The sequence below is a fragment of the Panthera pardus genome, unplaced genomic scaffold (assembly GCF_024362965.1).
Source record: "Panthera pardus isolate Hobbes unplaced genomic scaffold, ASM2436296v1 HiC_scaffold_2, whole genome shotgun sequence".
NCBI lineage: Eukaryota > Metazoa > Chordata > Mammalia > Carnivora > Felidae > Panthera > Panthera pardus.
Window position 1 is genome coordinate 94,654,813 of NW_026526765.1, and position 6,000 is coordinate 94,660,812.

Here is a 6,000-nt window from a genome sequence, read left to right on the forward strand (position 1 = left end):
AGCATCAGCCTCCCTCTCCTGCCTATGAGTCCTGGCACAGCCCCTAGGGCAACAGAGCCAATCCTCCAGGTGAATTGAATCTCTAGGCTTCATCATCCTTTTTTCTTTCTGCCTTTCTTTCCCTTCCTTCTTCCCTGCATCTTTCTTTCTTTTTTTCTTTCTTCCTTATCTTTCTTTCTTTCTTCCTTCCTTCCTTCCTTCCTTTCTTCTTTCTTTCTTTCTTTCTTTCTTTCTTTCTTTCTTTCTTTCTTTCTTTCTTTCTTTTTCCTTATCTTTCTTTTCTTTTTTTCTTTTTTCTTCCTTTCTTCCTTATCTTTCTTTTCTCTTCTCTTTTTCTTTCTTTCTTTCTTTCTTTCTTTCTTTCTTTCCTCTTTCCTTTCTTTCACTCTCTTTCCTCCTTCCCTCCTTCCTTTCCCTCTTTCCCTCACTCTCTTTCGTTGCAGTCCAGCCTCTCTCTATCCATCCAATATAGCAGGTTTCAATAACCTGCTATGTGTAGTAGGCTGAATAATGGCCCCCAAAAAGGTTCACATTCTTGTCTCTGGAATCTATGAATATGTTACCTTACATGGCAAAAGGAACTTTGCATATGTGATTAAACTAAGGATCTTCAGATGGGATTATCTGAGTGGGCCCAATATAATCACAAAGGTCCTTATAAGGGTAAGGCAAGAAGGTCTAGGGGAGAGAAGGAAGCAGGGAGAGAAAAAGATGTGACAACAGCAGCCAAGTTGAAAGAGAAATTGAGATTGGAGGTTGGAGTAAGGGGCCACCAGCCAAAAAATGTAGGCAGCCTCTAGAAACCGGAAAAGGCAAACTCAATTTGCACATCTGACCTCCAAAATTCTAAAATAAAAAATTTCTGTTATTTTAAGTCACTATGTTTGTGGTAATTTGTTACAAGCAGCAAAAAGAAACTAATTAAACAGTGAAAATTAGATCATCTACTTTGAAAACCTATTTCATAATATCTATAGAAGCTGAACATATATGTATGTCTGTATGTATGTTTCCTAGGTATGTACCCAACAAAAATGTATATAATGTTCACCAAAGACATTGACTTTAGTGTTCCTAGCAGCATGATTTATAAAGTCTCAAACCTGAGAATTACCAAATGATTATCAGTAGCAAAATGAATAAATTTAGGTAAATTTACACGGTGGAATACTATACAGCAAAAAGAATGAACAAACTATGACCACGGACAGTTAGCATCTTCAACACAATGTCCAGTGAAAGAAAGTCAGACAACAGAGTACATTCTGTATGATTCAATTGCTGTAAAGTTCAAATATAAGCAAAAATCATCTATGCTGAGTGAAGGCAGTACCCTGCCCCCTCCAAAGAGAGAATATAAGGGAGCATTCTGGGAAGCTGGTAATGTTCTGTCTCTTGATCTTTAAGATGCTTCATTTTGTGCGAAATCATTGAACTTGTGTAATGTGCACCTTTTAGTATGTACTATACTTTAATAAAAACTTTTTTTTTTTTTTTTTTTTTTTAAATAGAGGATAGGAGATCTGTGCCTTCATCCAAATTTGCCACCTTGGGACCCTCCAATATCCCATCAAAATCGGGTGGGGTACAGGGCAACCCAGATCCAGGATTCCAACTCCCCAGAGCCCAACTCTGGGTTAAGATGTCCTGTGAACTTGCTTTATATATTATTACTAAAGGGCCCATTTCAACGGGTTATTTTTCTAAATAAAAGAAGGCTGTCCAGAGATAAGTTTACTTTCCCCCTTTGAGGGCTCAAAACTAAACTAGTTTTGATTGACATTAACTCAGCAACAAAAAAATGGTCATAGTTTTTTTCTCCACCAGACGATCCCTGATAAATGAAGAGTTAAAACCGCTGCAGCAGAGTTTGACATATAAAAGACACATTTTGTTAAATTTTATTGAAGTGTTATATTACTGTTTTAATAATAGCGTAATAAAGTTATAAACTCATAAAAACAAAACACGAACGGTTGCTTCCACCAATACCCCAACCTGAAGTGAGACCGGGGCTTTACCCAAAGCGGGTACAGGGACGGGAAGGGGGAAGAAGGAGCCGCGGGAGACAGACACACGGACCAGCCCGGTGGATAATGAATTGGAGGGAGAGATGCAGGTATGACAGGGGAAATCAGAGGCCGGTAGGGGTGGCGATCTCCTCACAGTGGGGAAGACCCTGCCGCCCCTACTCTGGGCCAAGTCGTCCCCGCCACAGCGCGGTGGCTGCGTTGAGGTGGGTGTATGTGGTGGGGCTACTCGTGGGGACAAAGGGCGGAGCTTCAGAGACAGACCTTGGCCCCGGGGTCCGTGCAGAGTTTGGCCCCGCCGCCCCCACCTGCGTGCAGCGAGGAGCCAGCGCGTCACTCCCAGCGGAAACGCCGCACCGCCCGGGCGTCTGGCGAGGTGCGCGCCTCCCGGCCCCCGCTCCAACGCTTAGTGGCTTCGGGCCCGCCGCCTTCCTCGCTCGGCAGAACAGGGGCGGGGACAGGGTAGCACCTACCGGAATCCGCGACTCCAGCCGCCGAGGAGCTTTCGAAGCCAAGCCAGCCCAGACGGCACCCTGGAGCCTCCCGCGCTGAGGGTCCGCGCAGAGCCGAGGGTGGGAGGCGCCGACGCCGACTTGACAGCGCGTCCCAGGTTAGCTTGCGACGAGGTCTCTGCAGGCAACACTTGGAGAAACTTTGGATCGCCGTGTTGGCTGCCGGGAGGAGGGCATCGAGGGAGCTACCCGGGGGCCGCGGCCTCCGTGAGCCCCGGCCGGTACGCCCAGGCCCTGGGAGCCCGCAGCTCCTGCGCAACCTGACATTGCGATGCCCTGAGCGAGGACCGAGACCCGGGGCCGACGGAGGGCTGCTGGAGGGCAGGAGCCTGTCCAGACTCCACTCAAGCCCACTCTCACGCCTCCCGCAAACCCTGCCTGTTTTCAGCTCGGGCTTTGCAGCGGCTCGGTTTTGAACCCCGGCAAGATACAGGTTTCGCCTCCTTCTCGGCCTTGCAGCGCCGGAGGGTGGATAGGGGCAGCCAGCGGCTGCAGGATGTCGGGGAGCATCCGGGCAGGGGCTCGCGGGCGCGTGTTGGCGCCGCAGCGGGAACGGCGCGCGCGAGGCCGCAGGAGCGCGCGGGTCTGGGGGTCCGACTGGCGCGCGTCTCCGCAGGTGCCTCGGGCAGCCGGGAGGCGGGAGGTACTGGCTGGGAGCAGGAGGCGGGCTGGGGGCTGCGGAGCCGTTTACAGCCACTGGCTTGACAAATGGGAGCCACACGGGGGCGGGCAGTCCAGTCCCGGCGCATCTCGAGCGCTCACAGCCTTGGCACCTGGACCCCGCACCCCTTTACGGGAGGTCCGGGATCCAGAGGTCCGCCTGCCCCAGGATGGGGGCAATGGCTGCTCCCCTCCCGCGCGCCATTTCCCAAGGGAGGGCCGTGTCCTCCGGACTGGCGCTGCGGGGACCGCTCCGCAGCCGCTCTGGGCAGGAGCCCCTTCACGTGGATGGCGATCACCTCAGCTCGCCAGCTACCTGTCTTGTCTCAGAGACGAGGCGACACAACGCACACTCCGCCCCCACCGGTGCCCCGGCGCTGTCGCCCCAGTCACCTTCCTTTGCCCTTCTCTGACAGCACCAAGGGCTTGCTCGCTCTCGCTCTCAGGAAAAACTGAGGGAACAAGCTTGGTTCCCGGAGCCAGCGGGGACTGTGGAGACACAGCTAGAATCCTCAACAGCTTGGAAATCCTATCACCTTGGTTCCCTGAAACTTGCAGGTATAGGTTTGTGTGTCTGTGTGTGTTTGTCTCTGGGAGTGGTGTCTACGGAGACAAGTGGGGGTGTAGCTGCCCCGGGGACCCAGCCCCGAGGCCTAGGGGACATACAAGTAACTAGAAGACACCAGTCCTTTTTGGCTTTGTGTGGGAAACAAAGCAAACCTTACCAGCTACTCCTTCCCTTGGGCAGTTTTGAAATATTTCCTACAAGCCGGTGCCAGAGAAGAACACTTTTCCTGGCAAGTCATTACATTTCCTGGGACAGTCTTAGAGGCATCTTTTGTTCTGGCTCTGCCCCTTTCCTTGCATGGCAAGAGGACACACGTTTTGCTTGTGGCAGGCAGACTTGGTTCAGTCTAAGGGCCACTAGCTCCCACATCCCGCCCGGCCTTGGGCTGCCCACTACACCTCTGGATTTTTCAGACCTGTCTGGGAAGGGCAGAACAGCAGACCTACAGCGCCTGGCCCATTCAAACTCAGGGCTGTACTCTTCTCTAGACCCCTGGGCTCCTTCATCCGTCTCTAGGCTATGGCCGTCATCTTTGCCCTTTGCCTCCTCCAGGAGACGGATGATGGAGACAGCCTGGTAGGAGCCTGAGGGGGGCGGGCGGGCTGACAAGTAGGAAGTGGGACTGGATGAGGAAGAGTTTGTCACATATTTTCTCCAAGTGTACATAGGAAGCACCCCCTATTGAATATATGGGAGTGGAGCCAGAAATCTTATTTTTAATAAGCTCTCCATGTGATTATGCTCATGGAAAGCGGAAACCCCATTGGTGTAGGTACTTTGGCCTCCCACTGTCAGACCCCTTAGCCCAGGATATACATTTAGTGATGCATGTGTAGAAACTGGTATTTTTTTTTTAATTCCTAAATCACAAATGATCTTTTTAAAATTCTTATGATCATCTTCTGTAGATATTATCTCAATTTTAGGATGAGGAAACTGAATCTCAGAGGATCAGCTTCCCAAGGGTTGATAACTTGGGAAGAGACAGAGCCCCAGTCTCTAATACATAGACTGCTGCCCCTTGTGAGCATGCTCTGATCCCCTTGCAGGCAGCACAAAGACATGACAACCTGGAGCAAGGGTGAAGGGCTGAAAATCCAACTTGAAGCCCTTGTTAATTTCCAGCCCCCTTGCCCTTTATGGGCGGGAACACCAATCCTATTTGGAGGTAGAGTAAGAGTCTCAAAGGAAAAGAACAGCTCTCTCTGAATGCAAGGAAAATGGGGGTGGCTTGCAGGAAAAGAGCCATAAGGAAGGCCAAGCCTATCATCTGCAAGATGGCTTTTTAAATACCTCAGCCCATGTGGTACTGGCCATGGTTGTTACCACCCAAATCAGGTACTCAAAACAACTCTACTCTATGGGAAGCTGGTATCCAAGAAGCAAGGAAATAAGAAAGCAAGAGAAAGGACACAGGAAGATCTAATTAAGTCCTGGTAAGCAGGGGAGTAAGAGGAGTGACTGGGAGGTGTCCCACCCTGCCTCCCTTGGCTTCCTCATCTGTATGGAACAGGGTGATAGGGTGCTAGGCCAGATGAATGCTATGGCCCTTTCAACCCCAGCACCCTTGCAGGCCAAGCTTCGGCCTGCACACGCAGGATGGCGGTGCCTGGGATCCACTCCAGACACTTTTACAGACTCCTAATCACTGAAATATAATTAACTGAACAAACACTGTAGGGCTGTCTTAAGAAGGAATTAAAAACCTAGACTCCAAATGGGAGAGACGCGTGGAACAAATTATTGGTATTTATGTAACTCTGAATAGCTTTGATTTCCTTCAGGAGGAGCTGACAGCTGGCTGACAAAAAATTCATCCAGGGAGAGAAAAGACATAAGTGAAGTCTGAAATTTTGAATAACGTTTTCAGGTAACTTTCTATTTCCATTTGGAGTGGGTGTCTGAGGGGCGAATGCAGTTATTTGAATTGCTTCATTTATCAACAGGTATTTTTAATAGGGCTCATAATTCTAAGACCCAGTGCTTTTTTACTTCTTTTTCCTGGCTTCTAGTCTCCTGCTAGCAGGGCTGAGTGAGATCTGGGGATTCCACTGTTCAGCCCATAGACTCTCACCTTATCCCCTATTTTCAGCTTTTCTGATGGATCTGTTCAGAGAAGAAATCTTGCCTAGAACAGTGGTTCTCTACTTTGGGTGGGAAAAAGTTCCCCAGGGGTCTAGATGTTCTGTCCACAGACTTTGAACCACCCTCATTTTCCGCCCTGTGCCTC